The sequence below is a fragment of the Anguilla anguilla genome, chromosome 11 (assembly GCF_013347855.1).
Source record: "Anguilla anguilla isolate fAngAng1 chromosome 11, fAngAng1.pri, whole genome shotgun sequence".
Lineage (NCBI taxonomy): Eukaryota > Metazoa > Chordata > Actinopteri > Anguilliformes > Anguillidae > Anguilla > Anguilla anguilla.
Genome location: NC_049211.1, coordinates 28,800,659 through 28,823,594, shown reverse-complemented (window position 1 = coordinate 28,823,594; position 22,936 = coordinate 28,800,659). Strand labels below are relative to the sequence as shown.

The 22,936-nt window shown below is 40.6% G+C and overlaps 1 protein-coding gene across 2 annotated transcripts in view; it reads left to right on the top strand.

Moving 5' to 3' along the window:
- Nucleotides 1-4,136: 4,136 nt before the first annotated feature.
- The window catches only part of LOC118208343 (potassium voltage-gated channel subfamily G member 1-like), a 29,681-nt gene continuing 10,881 nt past the window's right edge, over nt 4,137-22,936 (top strand). For both annotated transcript variants that reach the window (XM_035382926.1, XM_035382924.1), the window contains exon 1: nt 4,137-4,606. The gene's annotated coding sequence lies outside the window, so the exon portion shown is untranslated. The remainder of the gene's footprint in view (nt 4,607-22,936) is intronic.

Sequence of the window (22,936 nt, the reverse complement as noted above, 5' to 3'; positions counted from 1 at the left end):
TGTGCCAGCCCTTCCTTAATAAATCATTTTGTTACAGATAACACAAGCTGGATGACATTTGTTTTTCACTAGGCAAATTAATACCATGCAATAGTGAATTATTTTTTAAAAATCCTTGGACAAACACCTGAGCTTTATTGTCTTTTTATTGTCTTTTACTGAGAAACAACAAGCCTGTCAAGAAACTAGGAATGGAACTGGAACATTCTGCAGTCCTTTACATTATAACCCCCAACAAGTCCAGTTTACTCAAAGCATTTCAGCAAACTGATTTCCTTGAACGGCTTGACTAGGGAAGCTAAATCTGTTCTTGTCTTTTCATTTTTTTTTTTTAACTCCTTTTTAATTGAGTGATAAGGAATTATTTTGTTTTTTTTTAAATTCACATTATCCACTGGGCTTAGCTCATGCTAGCACTAGCATTGTTGTGCTAATGTACAGATCTGGCCCATTGCTGTCGAGGGCAAAGTTTGGCAGACGGTAGCCTGTGCACAATGCAACACTTTGCACCTCACATTTCACAACCAGCCCATATTCCCAAACCTCCTCAAGTCAGCCCAGTGCTAGCGCTTGTAACGCTCGATGTTTCCAGCTCAGAGACCTTTTGAAACATTACTAGCAGAAATAAAGGGCACCGGGGCCAGGGGCTTTATGATGGAAAATGGAAATGTTGCCCAGGGCACCAGCAACCAAACGGGGCGAGAGGAGAATGATTTCTGTATTTTTCATGGCAATATTAAAGTATAATGAGCAAATCCTTACTGTAGAACCTGTATACAGTATGTAGCTGTAGATCCGCAAAGCATTCTGGTCAAAATGTGATGGCAGGTGAAATTTACAGTAAATATATTTTTGCTGTAAATATTAATACAGTAATTGGGCTATCTGACTGCTGTCATTATAGGGATATTTCATTTTAGTATAAAAAAAGTAATTTTGTGGAGCTTACCCCATTGTATTTGCGTAGCATGAATACTAGCAACGTCAGCTGCCCCTCCCAGCTGCCCGGTTCCCAATTCACTCCCATTCAATTCCAGGACTTTGTGCGTTTTCATTCTCATATGCACTATGACAATTTGAACATTTAAATGCAAAGTTCATTTGACATTTTGTTTTCCATACCATACATGACACAATCTTATCATAATTAAAATGTAAGTGGAACCCATCAAATCTGTATGACATGACATTTCTGAAATAACATGTTCTTCTTGTAATTGTATGATTGATACCAAATGGAAATGATAATTCAAGTGGTCGACTTATTTTCTATGTTTGAAGGCCAATCAACATCTCACAGTACAAGGCTGACACAAATTAAAATCTACTGTACTTCTTCCATTTGCAATTTTACTTCCACGTTGTCATGTATCTGCTTTGGCTAAATTCAAATAATAATGCAGATCCTTTACATTTTCATTTTAAAAGTCGATAGACCTGTAAGGACAAGGACGTTACAGTTACAATACATTAACAGTATTCATCAACTACTGTAATTGTTATTACAGTTAACAAACTGTGAAATATATTATAGCAACTTACAAGCTAATTACTGCCAACAAGTTACTGTAAATGTTACAGTATTCCTTTTACAGTGCAGGAATCACTATTGGGGTCGACTCACTGGGGGATTAAGAAATTCATGCAGAATACAGAAGTTAATGCATGCAAATAGAATGCAGGCACGTGCAGTTTAATTCACAGCATACAGGAGCAGGGAGTCATCTACATGTGAAACAAAATGGTAAGTCTAGATTCGCTGAATGGCGTATTCTTGCCTTTTCTTCTAATGCGCAGTACAGACACCGAATGGCAGCACAGGCCGCCCACCTTGGGCAACTCCAGCACAAATCGAAGGGCCACATCTCCCCTAAATATCACTCAAAACTGTCAATACAAGGTTGTAAAGAGCTGCCGGACATGTGGCAGGTCCCAGCAGAGCTGGAAGATAAAGGAAGGTAGACTCTAAAGCAGAGCGGGTCTCTGGAGACATAGAGGAAGCTCCGCCACACCTCCATACCTGAGGCCAGGGCTGAAAAGAGACGAAGAACAGGCGATTGGACGGCTTGTGCAGGGCGCGAGCCCACCTGCGGTGGAAGGCCAGAGAGCGTACGCAGCCGGGGTGCCGCGGTTTGAGTGTTTGGTTTTGGGTTTTCGAAGGAAGGCACAAACCGCGACCTGCGGCTACAGCAGAGAGACGCCAGAGGCCTAGCCTGGGGCGTCCATGGGGGCGTAGAACACCAGCTGGGCGGGGTTGGACTTGTGGAGGAGTGGGAGCAGTTGGATGGGAGACAAGCCATGATGAAGCTATGGCAGTCCAAGAGGAACAGTACCAGGGCCTGGACTGTGTGAATTTGTGTGGAGTAGGTAGTTGGAGACGAGCTGAATTCTCTTAATATTTTATGATTTTTTTATTCACATTCATCAGCAGCTCAGTCTTGCTCTGTCACAACATGCATCAGATCATATGAATCATGTTGGATTTGTTGCATCAACCAAGATCTCAAAATTTTGGTGTTCTATCAACATTTGTACTTAACGTTGACTAAACGCAAGCATTACGTTTTCTTCACAGACTCAGTTTTTCAAGTGAGCTGTAGTGACTACTGAACTTACCAACCTGTATACGTGAAGAAATAAATTATTGCTTTAAATTGGTAGTCAAAGCTAAGGGCAAATAACGATTCTAGCTATTGTATGTGCAGGTTTTCTTTTATTTTTCATTCTACTTTTAGTACATGCATATATTTTTCACACAATGGTAAAAATCTGGACAAAATAACCAAGAATTGTTTCAAAAAATACTCCCTCATTTTTAATTAAAGTGCACCATCCATGCCCTCTGCCGGAAACGTGGATGGTAGATGCCTAACAAAAAGCTGGTGGATAAATGTGTATTCTGCTGAATTGTAACAAGGATATATTTGTTCAGTTTGGCCAGAGGCTAAAAGCTGGTAATAACAAGTCCTTGGCTTTGTTAGGTATGACAAATGCTTACATTTCTTGCATAGCCATTTCAAATGAGCCACAGCTGGCGCTAGTTGCAATTCATTATTTTCCAGGAACATAGCATTTGGTCAGAGGCCAGTGTAATAATACCAAATCCTGAAAGCTGAGTTCTATACAATATAGTTAGAGGGGAATGGATATTGGAGCATAGATGAACACAGAAAAATAATCTGTATAAAATCAACACTGGTACTGGAGTTTTTGCTGTGTATTTCCCTTGAGATTTGTAGCAGCAGCTGTGAGTGCGCTGTAATGGACAGTGTGCAGGTGCACACCGGTGACCCCTACAGGAAAGGTGAGACAGGGCAGCGTTCATTACTTCAGCCTGGGAGCAGACGGACAGGCGTGACTCGCGAAGGGAGAAGTGGACGGGCGGGGAGGGAGCTGCCGTTTTCAGTTCCGCCGAGCTCCCCACGCGTGACGGCTGTTCAGTTATTTAGACTCAGCTGCACAGTGCATTTGTACAATGTGCCTGTTTTCCACTGGCAGCGTGAGCGCCAGATTAAAGCCCCCCCCCCTGCCCCCCCATAGATGCAGCTCCGCAGTCAATTCCCTGGGCTGGATAAGAAGGGAAGGTCGTGAACCATACACTGTATTGCAGAGTTGCTGAGAATGCTATACCCCCCCCCCTTCACCACACACACACACACACACACACACACCGCACATCCCACCCTCTCTGTCACAAAAGTGCTATTCAGGCGCTGAAATTAACCCGCCCTGTGAACGAGTTCAATCGAACACCCCGGACATCGGCAGAGCGAGCAGGCTTATCTTTTTCTTTTGTTCCACTTTCTACACGGTCAGTCCTCCGAGACGACCTCAGGACCCGGTCCCACAGGGAACAGGACGCCCTTCAGAAGACAGTTTTGTCTGGCCTCCGATCAGTGCGGTTTGTGCGCTTGGCAGACCTCCATGGAATTTTCTTTGCTGAAACGAAGATCTCTTCCTTATGCTGCTGCTTAGGCATGTAATACACTGGTATAGACAATATAATCTAATACTGAGGCTTCTGTTTCACAGAGTGTCACTTAATGGGACTTCATGCCTTTGCCTTGACGGTACAGGCATTTTCTGGATAACAGCTCTCTTTCAGGGTGTGTGCGTGCGTGCGTGTGTGCGTGTGTGGGGAGCAGGGCAGGGGGGGAGGGGGGTTGGGGTGAGCTAGGCTCCGTTCAGGGAAGAAACTTTGAGGCAAATATAAACCCAGTGAATCAGCAGGTCAACGGAGAGGCAGACTATTCCCGCTTTCAAGAGGGAATCCTCTCCTTAGCGGCCACCGGTTGCTATGGATTTCTCTGAAAAGCTCTCAGAATAATAGCGCTTCCCACTGCTGATGTCAGCCCTCGGAGCTGCCGCAGCCTGTTGCTCGCGATCATCAAATAAGCGCTCCACATCCCCGGCTTCCCGCTCGCGCGGCGCTGCGAGAGGGGTGGGAGAGAGGAGAGCTTCCAGCGCACTCGCGCTTTCCCTCCGTTTCCGCGGCTGAGCCCTCGGCTCGTATCCTGCCAAAAAAAACAAAAGAAAAAGAGAAAAAACAAGAAGAAGAAGAAGAAGAAGCTGGCTGCTCAGATCGACTGGTTTCATTTGTAGTGCGGTGAGTATTGTCTTCTGCTTGCTGCCTGAGTTAATCTCTGGTCTTTGCTTCATTTTTACTTTAAGACTCTGAAAGCTTTGGACTGTGTAAGAAAAGGTACCTGCCTGTTTTCCTCTTTTTCTGGTTTACATCTCAAGTTCCTTGGAGGTGGATTGACTCCATAAGTGAATGTAAACAGTATTTTATTGGTGTAATGAGGATTTTTAGAATCTTTCTCTTAAAAGTGTGAGGGAGAAGAGAAAGCGTACGGCGAACAGCTGTTTGGGTTAAAGGCAAGACGGACGGAGGCTTTGGAATGTCTGTCTCCCCTGCCTTTCCGGGACGGTTTTCTCCTGTTCGCTTTTCGACCGCGCGTTCACGGAGACTGGGTCTGTGACCACCTTCGGACCGTGTTCGATCGAGCGCTCCGCGATTGAAGAGAGCGATAGCAGCTTTCACGTGGGTCTGCGCTCGCCCCCATGCTGAGATGGAAATGTGCTTGGGTTTCGCTCGCTGTGGATTTCTCTGGTCTTATCAGAAAGGGTGCTCCCCAGATCAACTGGTCATGTTTGTGTGTGCTGCTGAGGTGTGTGTAGCGGGGGTGGGGGAAGGGATGGGGGGGGGGGGACTATAGCAAATGCAGAAAAAATCTTGCTGAAATTAGTTCCAAATGTTATTATTCTTTTGTAGTGGATCTGTTAATATTGTCTCAAATATTAACAGTTAAGCGTGTCTCTTACAAACCTAGGTGATGCCAAACCATTCTCAGCACAGCACAGAAGAGACATGAACTAGCTTCAGCTCAACAACAGTATACATGCGTATGATGTATACATGTAATATAACTATGAGAATAACATAATTGCCATGTCCGATTGTATTTTCATTGAACAATATTCAGTTTAAAAGAGAATCTTATTTTGCTTAGAATGTTTTCGTTTAGTCTTTATTGCTCACATGGCCTTTTGGAGTGACATTGAAGCTTGTGTTTGATATTAATGCTCGTGTTGGATATCGAAGCTTGTGTTTGCATTTCAGTCACGATACATATTTTGCCAATAGAGGCCGTGAGGATAGAAAATTGGTACTTTGTGAAAATATTGAATCACTATGTCTAATGAGACCCCCAAGGCAGCAAGTTTGCAGTCTGGTGGTATTGATTGCATTACTCTTTGATGCTGTGAGATACAAACTTCTTTTATCTTCTGTCGCACTGATGTAAAAATGAGGCTTCGTCAAACTGAATAATTGTAATCTGTTGCCACACCAGTACTGCCACATGATTAGGCTATATTGTATGAAAGGGATAATAGGAATTTGTTGGAGAGGTACCATTTTCTCTCAGACGACATGAAATTTAGATTTATTTTCCTATTTTATATTTTTTCATGTTTAAACAAATTCATCTTAATCAGCTTCACAGAATTTAAACATGAACAAGTTACACTTGGAAAAAGATGAATCAAAATGACTGAGACATCAAAACTGATTTTTCAACTTGTAAAAGATAAATCAGTTATCTTTTGCAAGTTGAAAAATCAATTCAAATTCAAATGAAAAATTCATTTTGCCCATGGAGAGAGAAAGAGAGAGAGAGACGCTTTGTCAAAGAGCAAGAAGCTCCTCCATTGTGTTCCATGTGCAGCTTAAGACATGATACTCCTTCACTGTGGAACATGGTTGAGGAACACCGCTCTAGAATAAGGAGCTTACTGGTTGCCCCTAGTTACTTCATTCATTTAGGGATTCCAATAGTTTTTAAATGAGTGCATCAGGGCTCTTCCTGAGAGCAGCTGTGCTTGTATTGTTCCCGGGTGAATTACCTCTTTAGCTTCATTAGCCTATGATTTGTTTTATATATTATGTATTTGAATCGCATTCTGTTTTGTATTAAAATTATTCACACTCACTAGCTACTTTATTAGGAACGCCCATCTAGTACCGGGCAGGAACCCATTTTGCCTCCAGAACAGTGTGAAACCTTCATGGCACAGATTGAGCTAAGTGCTGGAAACATTCCTTTGGGATTTTGGTCCATGCTGACTTGATAGCATCATGCTGTTCCTGCAGATTTTTCAGCCACAGATTTATGCTGCTAACCTCCCATTCCACCTCATTCCAAAGGTGCTCCACTGGATTGAAATCTGGAATGTACAGGTCATTGGATTAAACTGAAGTCACATGGTTTTTGACATGTCACATTATCCTGCTGGAAGTATACATTTTAAAAAAGGTAGACTGTGGCCATGAAGGGGTGCACATAGTCAGCAACAATGCTTAGGTATGCAGTAGCATTCAAACATTGCTCTGCAGGTATTAAAGGAGTACCATGGTGATTTTCACACTTTCTCAGTTTTATGTGCTATTTGCACAAGAGGCATTGAAGAAACACAAAGAGTAAAGTATTAAATATGTCCGTTCTGTATTTTTGGAGAAATATGCGTTTTAAATTTATCGTCCTATTTTCAACCGGGTGAGAAAGTTGTCAACTTGGTGCGTCATGAACACAGTAACCACTCCCCTTTCCACGCCCCGTAAACCCATGGATAACTCGAGACCCATAGTTTGCGCCGCTGGCTTACAGGCAAGACAATGCAAATATTTGACTAACGTTAGGTTCACTTAAATTAGAGTGCCTTTTAAGGACTATTAGATTATTTCTGGTTATATTCATTTAGCTAGCTAGCTAACGTTAGCTAGCTAGCTAGTTTGCTTTTATGAGGACGTTACAGTTGTACTTTTATCTTAACTTGGCTAGCTAGATAGCAAAAATTATAATTGGATATAAGTCAACGTCCTTACCTTAGCTATCTATCGATACTTGATATACTACTAAGCTAGCTAGCTTGTGAAAAGTCTCACAAAAAGAGCGCTTATCATGGGGGTAGCTATGGTAACGGGGCACGGTCTGTCAATCATAGCTAACTGACAGTTCTCATTACCACGCCCAGACGGTTCGGGTGAACTTTTATAGTGGGAAATTTAGGCTTAGAAAAATACGTTTTAAAGTACATTGAAATGACTGAATAATAAAAAAACTATGCACATTTGTTTTGTTGTTGCCTAAAGACAACTGGGAAGTGTCACGTTCAACCACCATGTTACTCCTTTAAGGTACCTATAGTGTATGCCAAGAAAAACATTCCCCACACTATTACATCATGACCACCAGCCTGCACCATTGACATAAGGCTAGAGGGATCCATGAATTCAGGCTGTTTGCACCTAATTCTGACCCTGCCATCTGCAAGTAGCAGCAGAAATTTTGATTCAACAGACGAGTCAGCGTTTTTTCAAACTCCAGTTGTTCAGTTTTGGTGATTATGTACCGACTGTAGCCTCATCTTCCTATTCTTTTATGAGAGCAGTGGAACTCAGCGTGGTCTTCTACTTTATCCCATCAACTTCAAGGTTTGACTGTGTGTTCAGAGATGCCCTTCTGCACACTGCTGTGGTAAACAGCTGTTATTTGAGCATTTGCAGCCTTTCCATTAGCTTTAACAAGTCTGCCCATTCTCCTCTGACCTCTCCCATTAACAAGGTGTTTTTACTCACAGATCTATTGCTCACGGGATGTTTTTGTTTATCTCTGTATACTCAACAAAATGTGGTGTGTGAAAATCCCAGGAGGGCAGCTAGAATTTGGAGATTCTGGAACCACCAGAATTGCCACCATCAATCCTACCACGGCCAAAGTAGCTTAAATCATGTGTCTTTCCTATTCTAATGTTTGGTACAGCAATAATTACACCACTCACCATGTCTGCATGCTTTTGTGAGACACCCCTTAGAAGCGCCAAACAGCGCATTTAGGTCACCAACTGTAAGAAACCAGAACTTATCATGTCAGGGTCACCAACATTAAGAACCCCTTCTGATACACCAAACAGCAGAATTATCTGAGAGCGCGAAGGAACGTGTGTAATCTTACCCAGTGCAACTGGATCAGGATTAATTTAATGTTATTTCAATTATCTGACTCCAAGGTAGTGTTTAACCTTTCCTCTGTGCTAGCAGTAATGCACAGACAGAGGAGACTGCTTTCTGGCAGTAGTGTGGCTCTGTACGGATCGCTATCTATCTTGGTAGATGCAGACGTGCCTCTGGCTTGTGTAGCCTGCATAAATGCAATAGTGCATCATGCTATGACACTAGTGTTTAAGCGAGTTACTGTGGGGTGCAGATTCCATGTGTATGTCAGGACCTTTAAACTGCTAGGTGTGCGTGGTAATAGTCAAAGAAGAATGTCTGGTTAAAGTGAATGCTTTAGTCAGCACCCCACCACCAAACACACCAACTTGTTCCCCATGACATAGGCTTTCCAACAATACAAAACATAATTGGACTGTATTATGGAAAACCTAAGGTTCACATAAGGCTGATCCAATAGGATGTTTTGCAATTGAGCACTATCTCTTTATAACACTTGCTGACTCCCTGTCAGCACAGTAAACAGTCTGTTTTCCTTTGGGGGTCTGATAAGAGGCAGAGTTCTGTGAACTACCCTACACTTTATATTTTGACTTTTAGCCACATAAATCGCTGTATGGTGGAGCAGGCTATTTGCATTAATGAGCAGGTGTACCTAATCAAGTGGTCACTGAGTGTATACATGTCTTACAGTCATAGCTTGGCATAACTTACAGTAAGTGACATGTTATACTTTCATCATGGTGGACATATCCTGCCTTGTCTCACATTTTGCATCACTCTGTCTGCTAAATGAATGTAAGGTAATGCATACCTCCTATGACTAAAACACTGCAGTGTAGCACTTCTGAAACACAGCCTGATGAGACTGAAAGAAAGCCATATTATGATGTCATAAACAACAGGACAGTAAGAATATTGTCTGAAATTACTCACAGAAAGCCATATGAACTATATTTCCCAAGTGAGGGTCATGATAAGATGTGGCGTTGGAAAGATATTTATTTGTTTAACTTAATGTTTTAAAAATGAGTAGTCATTTTCAGTGAAAATGTAGCCCCAACTGAGATACTGAGTTTCATTTTTAATATGAAATGAAGGTCGTCAGGGTTGTAACTACCATTCAGTTTGAGTTGTACTCCATCTATTTGCAATCATGGTGTTGCTTTGTGTCCTTGGTGTCCTCAAGATTGGGAGTGACTGACATAATTCCTTACTGATTCAAACGATATTGGTGGGCCAGTAGGTCATTCCTATGTTCCCAGGGTCCTAAGTTCCCCAGATTTATATGGCACATAATGGGAACATGACAAAGGGTCCTATGTTCCCCAGCTCTACATATGTGCTCTCCCTGGGTCCTATGTTCCCAAGGTCCTATGACCCTGGGAACATAGATAAGCTACCAGTAGGAAACAGTGAAAGTTTACTCCTCTCATAAGTAATCCCATTATATTTTGGACTGAACAAACAAGCTATGAACTATGAATAGGTGTGTTGTCTTCTTACTATGAGCTGTCCAATAAGAACAGCCATTTTATTCAGTGGTTTTCATTAATTGGGATTGAGGTTAGTATGGCAGCCTTATGGTAAATTACAGTGAATGCTTCTCATCAGAGAAGACTTGACAGAGTTGACATTAATCAATGAAAATGAATCTATGTGTATGGCAAATGCATGACTAACTTGCTTTACATCTTCAATACATCCATGATTTTTGTTTTATACAATTCAGGAGATATATTAGAAGCAACTAAATTGCCGAATTTCATGTGTGCGGAAGCTTGTTTTTCTGGCTGATGTTCACTTTTCAGAAATACTGTACATCTGAATTTTACAGGAAACAAAAATTAATGACTTCCTATTTCATCATATATCTTTCACATAATTACATGCCAACATTTTAATGAAAAATCATTCATATTCTATCCTTTCTTTGGCTTTTATGCCAGTGCTGCTCATTTTTCACAGCAATACCCAGGACGGTTTCATATCTGATTCAGTACTTTCTAAATAGTGGTTCTTATATTTTATAGGCTACAAGCATCATTTGTTGTTCAGACAATAACAAATGATAAAATTGGTATTTACCCATATTGGATTAAGTGAGGTAATAAGAGAAATTTATGTACTCTGACTGTCTGCTATAACTGAGTCCATTAATCAGAGTTTATGCCATCCCATAATATAATTTATATTGCAGAATACAGGTTGCTTGCCTCTGACAGTGCTTTCAGCATGCACACAAGCTTGATGTGAGACCACAAACAATTTTCCTGTTCTCACTGTACAGCCGGGCAATTCTGATCTGAATTAGATCAGCTAATGTGATTTTTAAGAGCCCCTCCAGACTCTATTTTAGTGAGTCACTTCTCTCATCCCGTGTGTAAATTATTAAGATGTAATTGCACCATGCAGTGTAGAGTTGTAATCACATCCAGGTGTATTCACAACTCGTCAACCAGTGTAGGCAGTCTTACAAAACAAACTGCTATAGCCAGATGTAATCAGATGTAAGTAAGTTGCATTATAATTCCAATGTGTACTGTAACAAGTCTAACAGATTGTATATGGTGCACAGCCTATACAGTGCCTGTGTGCATTTTCTTTAAAGTGAATCTTTAGACATTTCAATAAAAACTGATTGTTTTAACTTCCAGAAGAGTATATTGAAGGCTTTGAAACTATATTCTGATGAAGGCTTTGGGAAATGGGTACACATCAGTTTTAACATGTTCTAGCCCTACTTTAAAGAAAGGATACTCTCTAGGCAGTAGGTAAAATGAAACGTCTAGGATGTGCAGAACGGTCTGCTCTGGTAATCAAACACTTGTATGTTCTTATCCACAAAATGGCAGACTGTATCTTCTATCCTGGGTTATGTATGAACAGGATGGATCATCTGCCTTGCTGCTGAACAAATTGCTGCAAATGTGTCTGATGCAGTAGCCAGGCTATTGCTGGCACTCGTTTCAGTGATCCATGAATGTTGACAAACGAATGCTGCCCAATTGTGTAATCCCATTAAAAGCCAAGCCTGAGGATGCATTTTGTTGACCCACGTCAAATTTCTCCACATCTTGCTTTGTGACATTTTGAAAGAATGTTCCAATTTTGTTAGAATTCAGCAATGTTTATTTATCTATCTAGGCTATTTATTTATTTTTTAAAAAGCAAAAATGAGGAAGCACTCTTGAGTCACCATTAGAAGGAGAAATGCTGGAATCTGATTATTTTCATCCTGTTCTGAAAACATTGTTTTGTTATTACCCTTTTGTATTTTGTATTTTTCACTCAATGCAATGTTTTTGATTGGTGGAAATAATGGGTGATTGATTAAAGCTCTAGGCTGTGTGTAATATTAAACTTCATCTGCCTGTTCCAACTGGTTATGAACTTCAAAGGACATCTCAGACAGTTTTCAAAGTCCCCGGATTATGAACAAGGCAACGCTTGGACTTAAGCAATTTCTCAGATATGAGCCTGTTTCTGTCTGATGCCCAATGGACAGTCATTCCCATTACCTCTTATTGCACAGTCTGCCACAGTGGATTAGGATTTTACCAGGCAATAAAGCTCAGGACTAGAGTCTTTTTGGCTGGTTCCCCCACTCGTCAATCAGAAATGTTCGACGAGCACCTTGAGAGCCTTGGTGAGACTTAAGTTCATTTTGGTCATTCAAATTTCATAAACTCAGTTTTGATGGTTTGAGAGACATACTGTGTGAAACCAATTCTAAAAATGTACACAAATCACAGATGTACAATTTTGGGTTGTACTGTACATACCATGCTTTGTGTTATTTGGAAAAATGTATCAGTTCCTATACCAACAAACTTTTCAGATGGAAAACTTCTCAGTTAAATTTAGCATTAAATATTATGATGATATTGATGTATTCATTCTACTTTTAAAATCCACTACTGAAAAAACACTAACTGTTGTTTATCAGTTTTGTTTCAAATCAAATCTTTTCAATTTTTTTGAGGAGTCTTTTGAGGTTCTGGACCTGAAGATTTCCATTGTGAAACTGAATGACAATGTGTGCTTTTGGAACAAATGAACACTTTGAGTTGTCTCTTAACATTTCCATTGGGAAGTGGTTTTCTGGAAATACGCACTAACACTGAAAAATACCACACACCCTCAATCTAATGGATGGTATGAGTCATGCAAAACAAAGAACAGCGTTCTGCATGTACGGTCTTTGGTCTCCATGTGAAGTGCATGATTTGCCTAGGAATTCGAAAGCGGCGCTGATGGCGACATCTGCATCTGTGAAGCACCCTGTCCGAAACCCCAACCCCCGACCCCGTTCCCTCCCCCCGATCTGTTTGGTTAAAGCATTCGGTCCGATTGCGTTTGATTAGGCTATTCACTCTGACTTCCTGTTCATGCAGATGGCAGTGACTGGATGGGGGAGGGGAGAGAAGCAGATGGGGGGTGGGGTGCATTTAAAGCACACTAACAAGTGCTACTACCTGGGGATTGCTGGTGAGACGTTACAGATGCCATCGACTGCCAACATCTGTCACATTTGTGTGTGATTTAACAGTAATATTTCACCATAGAATTTTGCAATCAGAATATTACTGTGAAATCAATGCAGGCTAGCCAAAATTACAGCAAAATACAGTGAAATTTGACTTGAGCTGGACCATGCAGCATTATGGAATATGGTGGCTGTGGTTGAAGGCTAGTGAAGCAACAAACTTGGGAGTCCACTACCAGACAGATATGCTCAGTATTAAGCAGTATGAAGTGTTCAGGTTTACTAACATTGGCTTCCATATGACTGTAATATAGGGCCTACATATAGTTATGTACAGCTATATTTTAAAATCTTATAACTTAGATGGATGTGCTTCCATTTGTAAGGCTTCGTAGCTGGAGTGTGTTGTGTCAGTTTGTGGAGGTAACTGTTAATGTTAACTTCACATTAGCCTAGCTATCTAAAATCATAAAGTTAAAGAATGGATGAGTGAATGAATGATCTTTTGGGTGTAAGTAATGTTCACTTTTCCTTTGAAATAAGGTTGCTTTTATCCGCATGAAGTTCAAACTGGCTTTGTGACAGCCAAATCGCAGCAGATTTTTAAAATGGATAAAAAGGAATCCATGTATGGGACCAAAACAATATAAGTAAGGAGTAATGGGTGACTTTCAGTTCTTTTGATAATATTTTTGATAATTCATTTTCATACATGCCATGTTCTAACCTGCCAGTGATAAAAAAATAAAAATATTGATCCCCCAGGGCCTTGACTCATTTGTCATTTGTCCTTGACTTGGCCTGTTTTCAGTTCATCATCTGTTTCATTCCGTTTTGTTGATTGCTGCAATTGCCGAAAGGTGTTCACAATCAGCAAGTGCTAATTTCTTGTTAATTTGTGATTTCAAATTGAGGACAAACGTTGATTGAACCGAGGCCCAGACCAGACAGACTGTGCTTTGTCATTTTTTGTCCTCTTACCACTGTGGGCCAAACCTCTGTGCCTTCTCTCAGTTTTTAATGTTTTCTCTTTTTTTTGCTGCTCTTGCTGTGGAACTAAGCAGCTTTTGCTGTTTAATGTTTCCATCAGCTAAAGTAGTTTGATTTTTATTTCATTTGCTCAAGCTGCTGATACAATCTAATAATGGTGTTGGCGGGTAGCTCCGGCGCCTTGCTTCCCAACACCTTTTGATCCATTGAGCTCTTTCAACTCCAGAGCACATCCACTATTAGTTCCTTGTTGGAGGAAAAGACCAAAATCCACTTTCAATCTGTCAGTAGCAGAGACAGCTCACCACAAAGTGATCAGTCATCCTTTGACTGCTCCAGGAGAAAAGGTCCTCAGCTCTATTAGGCCTTGTGTAGGACTGTGCAAAAGTCAGAGAGTACCCTTCCTTTTATTTACTTTCCAGTGAAAACAGCCATTATGTGTAATTTATTTGTTTTTCTGAGTCAGAAAATAATGCAGCAAACAAATATTTCACAAAGAATTGCACGCAAAACTCCACAACTATGTACAAGATCAAATCTTTCAGTATTTAATGTGTGTACTTTTTGCCTTTACTGCATTATTTTCAGGAGATTTGCTTTGAGTTTTTCAATGTGCAGAGATATTTTTTCATGTTTCTTGTAAACACCTCCAAACTTCGGTCTTAGAAGTTGGTTGCATTTTCTGCTTCTCTCAATTCACGTAATCCCAAACGCATTCAATGATGTTGAGGTCTGGACTCTGGGCTAGCCAGTCCATTGTTCTGGGACCACCAGCATCCTGATCTTCTTAGCAGTGTGCTTTGGGTCACATAGCTAGCTGTACAATGAATTTGCTCCCAATCAAAAGTTGTCCAAGGGGCATTGCATGATATGATAAGATTTGTTTGTATTTATTCAACATTCAAAAACATTGTATTTACTTTCGATCAAAACCAAATCACTTACTTCAACCTCAGATTTGCACTGATTCTCCGCCATGCTTGACTGATGGTTGTAGACATGGTGCTAGGGAAAATTTTCTTCTCTTTTGTTTATTTCCTATTCTTGGCAGTGGCGTTTTGACAGCTACACATTCTTTCAGATCCATAGCATTGAGCTGTCTTCTCACAATAATAAGGTGATCGACAGAAACACCTGTGAATTTCTTCAGATCCGAAGTAATGGTGGAGCTTGATTTCGTTTTCCTATCTCTCAGTACTGTGTCTAGACAAGTTTCCAAAAAAACCGTATTGGAGACTCCAAAAGGATACCTGGTCACCAAATGATATTATGGTTTATTAGCTGTGTAAAATTCATTATACTTCATATTATATGCTCATGGAAGACGCCCCCTGCATGTCACCCTCCCCCTCTACCTCCCTCTCCTTGCTCTCGCCTGACCACTTCTGGCAGCAGCAAGTCTGGAAGATTGTACAAAATAAATACATTTGCGACCTAGTTTCCAAGTCCATTGATTGAGGTCAATGGATTGAAGTTCACTTCAAATACCCCACCCACAATAAACGAGTCAAAATATTATCAATTCTCATTGTTCTCAAAAAAAAAAAATTCAGTATGCCTAGTCCTTATTTATAAGAGTACTGAATAATAATAAACATATTTTGAGTGTATGAATGTATTTAGATGCTCACCGATATTCATTCATATCCTATCGCGCCAAACCAATTTCCACTGTGATGCGATGTCATTTGCTTCTAAGAGGTCATACTCCGCCACAGGTGGACTTATGGGACAATTATTTAGGATGTGGTCCATATCCTGGTTTTCTTCACTACATAAGCATCTCCCATGTTTGCTCAATCCCCATCTAGCCATATTTGATCCTGTTTTTCCCACTCCAGATCTTACTCTATTAAGTGTACACCATTCACCATTTAGTGATGTTCCATTTGGGAAACTCTCTGTTGGGTCTTGCACAGCAGTATTAGGATGTATTAAGTGGTCTTGCTCTATCCACATTTTAAGCCTACATAGTTGGGGGTCACCGATATAAAATGGGATGAAGTCCATTACTGAACATGCCCTCTGCTGAGGAGTCAAAGCCATTTTCACTGCCCTCCTTTTTTGTTTACAACCTTTGTAGGCATAAAGTCTGCAGAATGCTGAGACTCATGTGTAATGTTTTCAGCACGCCCCCCAAAAAAGATATAGCTTATTTACTCAGTGGAAACAATGCATGTCCTTTTGTGCAGGCCAAACAACCAATATACCGTGAGAAACATAATTTCATTATCTAAAGTGCTCCTCGGTCGTCACTATAATAATATGCCACTGGCTGGAAGTGTACTGGACAGAATTTATACTTTCCATGTTGAGTTGTTGCGAGTCACATTAGCTGTTTTGACGTTTGGCCAGTACTAGTCACAGAAGCTTATAGGTGGGCTTGTTTTGTTGCAGAGAATCTATACAAACTGGAGATTACAACATTCTTTTGTACACATTATTTTCGGCATGTATACAACTGTATACTATTGTCTGAAAATTTGCTCTGAATGGCTGATTTGACTGAAACGAAATAAACAAAAGGGGGGTCTCTGACTTTTGCACAGTACTGTTCGTCTGGGAAAAGTTTACAGGCTGAAATCACCAAACACGCATTTAATTGTTCAGTCAAAATGGCGGCTTCATTATTATTGTTAGCTGTATCTTAATACAGGAAAGCATCAAAATGTTGGAATAGCAAGTATAGCAATACAAAATCGATAGAATAGCAAAAAAACAAAAAAACAATTTAAATAGCCCAGTATGTTCACCATTAAACTCCTGGCATAAAAGTGGAAAGACAGAAAGCAAAGAAAGAAGAAGGAATGCTAGGATGAGAGAAAATGTACATTAGCTAAGGGCAAACTCACGAAATGTCACACATTGTGTGTCCCTTCCATTGGAATTTGCCCTTTACAGTGGCATCGACTGGAATCATTTGCATAAAAATACTAATCATTTTTCTAGCCTGTAACCAGGTGACACATTTTTCTGGTGATCTGTTCTTTGCTCTTTTAAGACAGCCTGCCCACTGCCGAGTGGTGTTCTTGCCTGGGAAGCCAGTCATCGCTCTTTAAAGAAACATTTCTAAGTGACTCAGTACCTCGGTGCTTTCTCCACATTGTCGTACGTGATGTGAAATGTGATACATGTCCTCAAGGCTTTTTGGTTTATATGTGATGTGGATTACTGACCCATCTGAAATTGTACAAAAATACCCAAGCAAGCCTGCTATTGACTTGGTTTGGGAGCTGGAATGTATATGATTAAGATAAGAGTACATCCTCTGGTAAATGCAATATAACAGTAAATCCTCTGCAGTACACACAGAGTTTGATTAATGTGTTTGATTCTATCCAGAACCGCCGAGCACACTGAGCTTCCTCTGGCTCTGGATTGCTATCTGCTATTTTGTAATACAACATTATTACAGCCATGTCCCCTATCTGTATAGATAGAGAAAATGTGTTTTCTCTCAATCTGGACCTTTAGAAATTGAATTTCGTGATGTGCTTGCTATGCAGAGACCATCCTCCCTGCAATTTTTCCCCCCACGTTCCTCAGTGTTTATCTTTGTTTTTGTCCCTGTCTGTCAGCCACAAGGAATGATGGGTAATCCTGGCTTGGGCTCAAATGTGTTGTGGTCCAACAGAGTCGTGCACACTACGGCATAGTGAGGAAACAGTGAGCCATGCTTGGGGGCAGCTGAGAGTGTGCGTCAGTGAACCAACAAAGTGAGACTATAATTGACTGTGACTGTAAGATACAGGGAACCAATTGATTGTGACTGTAAGATATAGGAAACCAACAAAGTGAGACTGTAAGATGGAGGGAACCCAAAGGATCACCCTATCCACCAAACGATGGCACCAATGATACTGAACTTGTTTTCCAAGCATGTCCTTGTCACCCCTTGATCCTTTGTGTGGTGGAATCAGCTGCTCCAGCTTTGCGCTGCTCTTCAGTAGCACTCTTCCTGGCGCATCGTGCTAAGTACGACACAGCGCCACATCAGAGCAGTCACCCCATTGCAGTTACAAGCGATGGAAATCCACCGTGTGCAAGGCTTGTATTTATAATGCGTTTTCATGCCCACACTGGTCAGACTTTTGTGGAGGCGGCACAAAATTTGATGGAGATGGCCGCCTCAGCGTGCTCTATGCAGGAAAAACCCGGCGAAAACTGACATCATTCTACTAAAACCCAGAAAGTGAATTGTCCTTGAAAGGTACAGGTTAAAAGACAATAAGATGCAGGTTTATAATACAGAAAGACAAAGGCGAGATAGGAATATAGTAAGACAGCAGCGTAGCAGTAAAGGAAAGAAGGTGATTGTCAGGTAAGTGCTATTCTCTGATGTGTGACAGAAAGGCAATCACAGAGATGTTTCTTGCTTCAATGTATTCAGCCATTTATTAAGTCCTCCCACTGATATGTGAAAGATGTGCTTTTTCCTCCAGCTCTCGCTGAAGTTCCTGAAAAGCGCAGGTCTTTCAGTGTCAGTTTTGCTCCAGGCGTGTTGTTCTGATATTTATTTATTTTTTCACATTGTAAAAAGCTCTTTTTTAAAGTGTTAATATAGAATCTGGGTACAAAAGGCTAAAGGGGAAAGACAGCCAGAGGCCAGAGGTGCAAAAAGACATCCCCCACCACCATGGAGAATGTAACAGAAAAAGGCTTCCAAAAAAAAACAGAACTCACCTTATGTAGTCAAGAAAAGAAAGTAAGAAAGAAACAAATCAGAATGACGTGCCATCCGGCTGTGCCACCCTGTGTAATGTTTTTATCTTGTGCGATGGGTGATACACAGTATTAATAGATAAACACGCATGTGAGGAACGAGTGGGCACGTGTTTGGCTATGGTACCTTGTGAAAGAGAAGGGGCTGGGGCTGGGGCTTCTCAGGCGGCGTGTCTGTCGTGCCCCACCCCCCCCCCCCCCCACCGGACTGGGATTGGCGAATCCGGCAGAGTACATTTGCACGGATTTCCTTTTGGCGGGTTTCGAGTCGGCTCCGGTAAAGACGGACAGACCGCCGGCGGTGATGGGAACTGGAGTCCCCCGAGAGGCTTAATGGATCAGCTGGAGAGCCGAAGCGATAATGTGGGTGGAGAGGAAGGCTCTGAACCTGTGTGGGAAAAAAGAGAGGGAAAAAGGTTGCACACTAACTTTCACTGAGAAATTAGAAGGGAAATACCATAGTAGAAAATTGTATTGGGGGTGGGGAATACAGTAGTGTGAAAGATTTCATAGGAGTAGAAGAGTAGAGTTTTTTTTTATCGCTTTTTTCATAGTTAGGGGAATAATTACTAATTACATATAGTTTACTGTGGTTTACCCTTTTCCAGGAGAGGCACAGTCGATTTGCATTAATCCATTTGCTTTGCAAGTCTAAGAGGCCCTTGGGAACTGGGCTGTGTGAGGCAGTCATTTCAGAATTGTGCTTCAGGACTATTTAGGATGCTGTCTATGTACACTACAGTATCGTCCTTGCATATACCTAATGCATTAAAAGTAATGAAATAGCAACATGACAGTGAAAAGGCGGTTTGCTTGTGTAATTACTGTGTAACTAATGCTAACCAAAGTCTGAAATGTCTTCCTTTACTTCTTCACAGACCTATTAGCACAGAGACCACTGGTTTTAGATTAATGATACAGTCCCTGCTTTGAAATGAATATATAAATCATTTACAAAACTACACAATGAATGTGTAGTTGCAGTTACACAATGAATGTAATTTGCAATGAATTTGCCAATCTCTGTATTATATGTAAATTCTTAGTCCAATAAGCTAAAATAGATTGATAAAGACAGCCAGACAGACAGACACACACACATGCGCTCACACACACACCAGAAGGCTTTTAATATTTAATTCATCTGAATCACCATTCCTTTTATATTAAACTCAATTCTGTGCTGAAAATTAGTTCAGCTAACAAATAGTTGACTTGAAGAATTGACAAGACAAAGCCATGTCATTTTATGCCATTGCTATTCAAATTACATTTTAATTATGTTACACAGATGATGGTGTATTTTTTAAAATCTATTCACATATTTAATATGAATTTTTCTAAAGAAACAGTCTAATAAATGTCATTTTTGTTACCAACCAATCTTCGATGAATTTCTCTCAGCCTACTCAAAATGTAACAAAAGTGATTAACATAAATTACTTTTTACAATTAAACAATATGTGAACTCAAGCATGTTTTAAACGTTGTACTTTACCAATGGGAAATAGACCATTGCATGTTTTTTTTTCTTCAGAAAATGACTCCCCCTTTGTCATAGTTAGAGTATGTTGGGGGAAGAGGCCCCCCAGGTAAGATATCCCCTCCTCTCTTAATCTTCTTCCTGACCAATAGATTTCACCAAATTTCATCTCACAAACTCTTTTGAATATTGACATTTCTTCTGGCTTACCATATTTGTCTGCTTTATTCCACTGATGTTGATCAGGTTTTTGGCCACTGGATAATAGTGGTATATATGTATGCATTTAGCTGCGCATGAATAGTTATTTCTATATGTTTTTGGGTGATTTATGTGGATATTTCATCTGTTTTGAGAAAGTTTACAGTTTACCATTAGCCATATGGTATACTTTTTACATATAGACAAGAAGCAACAAAGGTTCTCAGACTCCATGTAAAATGCAAAATAATATTTATGATTACATATAATGATGTGCATGCTCGGAGAAAAAATGATTGCATTTTATTTTGTCTATTTTGTCTTTCTTTCCAGCACATGAAACAAATTGGCGTGTGTAAATCTAAAAGCTGTAATTATCTATTGATTTGGTGCTTTCGAAAAATGACAGCACTTCTTTAAATTGTTCATTTTCGGTGAACAGCTGTGGAATGAGCATTTTGTGGATGTAACTGAAAAATGCAACGACAGAAGAAATGATAGATAACAGGTTTTTTTTCTGATGGGTGTTCAGTTTAGCCCCGGGAAACGAAGGCTAACGTAACAAGTGACAACCGAGTTTCTTCTCATCCAAGCATTCCGTTCCGAACGGTCGGCGGGATGCTGACAAAAGAGCGCTTATTTTCGGGAGTGCTTTCACGCACCATCAATTTATAACTCGTGGCGGCTGGGAGCGGAAACTTTGAAGTATGAAATTATTGCAGGCATGATATCGGAGATGGACTGGGAAAGCAAGTGACTCACAGGCAATCTGGAGAATGTGCCCCGCGGCGGCAGTGGCGCAGGGAGGAAAGACAGACCTCAGACCAGGCTGCCACTCCGCATTCCCTCAACATTCCCTGCCGCTCCGCGTCACCTCATCTGTTGCTTCAAAATAATAGATTTTTTTCCCGCCTGTATTTAGAGCAGCACGTCTCCAGATTGCCTCTAATAGTTGCCCTTGTCAACAGATTCATAACTGGCTAACAGAGCTAGAATTTAACCAAAACGATATAGGCCATTGTTTGCATGGCTACTTAAATTTTAGGCTCTCTTGTGTGATTAATGAGTGAAATGCATGTGGATTACTTCTTAAAGAAAAACAACTTCTGCGTGAAAACGTTGCTAGGATGCTGTCAAAGTCTACATCTACATGTGACAGACATGCCACGACCAGGCTGTGTAACACTGTGTTCCTTCCGTAAATGTGCAGGGGCCATCTGTTGAGCTGCACACACATTTCTGCAGACTGAAGCATCGCACAGAAGCGCGCTGTAGTAGGAGGCATGTGATTGGCCGAGGGAGAAAAGGCCTGAGTATAGTATACGGAGCGGTACTACGCCCACACCTTTTCAGCAGTCTACAAACTGGGATGGAAACACCCGAATTCTTGCTAAAACTTTGGGGGCTCCGGGACCATGGTCCAGCAGGAGAAAAGTTTGAAAAATTGCTATCTAGAAGCCTATTTCTGGTCATTTTCAATGAAAATGTGTAATAAAATTAATTTTTTGGCCAAGTTTATAAAAAAAAGAATAACTTTTTTTAGAAACATTTATAAACAACAAAAATAGGTCTTATGAAACACAATTTTTAATAACAAGAACTATTACACTCTTTGAATTATGACATCATCTGTAATAGGTTGCACTGACTAGTGTTTAATAGAAAATGGCAAATGGGATGTTCTTTTGGTTATCTGAGATAAATAACAAATGGGCTAATAGTGGTTCATATCCTCCAAAACTGGCTGAGAATGAAAGGTAGGCTAACCGTGTATCAAATTAGAGTGAAAGTAGGCTAGAGCGGCAACCGTGCAGATCTATTTGTGTTTTCATCATACACTGCAGTGAAAGCAGGATGTCAGCACTGACCTGGGGAGGAGAAGGTGGTTTTTCAGCTCCATTTAATTATCGTTAGCATGGGCTATTAAGTGTCTGAGGGACGTGGGCTTACTGTAGCTATGTTGTTAGATAAAGTTAGACATGATCTCTTTCTCTCAGTCGTATGTGTGTCCAGACTCTGGCACTGCTGATAATTATGATACAGTAGAGATGGAAACATTTTCTGGTTGAAGAATCTCTCATTCTTTATCCACAATAAAACAGAATTAATCTGATCCTGTGTGTTCTTTTCATATGTTGACTCGAATACTCGTTTTTTCTTCAATTTTCAAGTTTTAGTCGAAATCATTACACCCACATACGTTAACTAGTAAATTACTATCTAGACTGGAGCAACTTCTAATGGAGATAACATTGTCTAGTTTTTCACTTTGATCTGTAGCTTACATCTGCCAATGTTTGCTTCCCTTCACCACTTTTGCTGGTGGAGGTAGCCAACAAATTAAATGCTTCTCCCTTATCTTACATCCCAGATAAAACTTGCCGCAACCTCATTTTGCGAATCCAGGACCTAAATATGATGGAGTTGGTGATAACCTGACTGTGATTTTATTTTTGACCCAATAATAGATAAACAACAAATAACATTGTATAGGCCTGTGGCAAGTGTATATTTTCCCATTGTGAGCCTTCCCCAA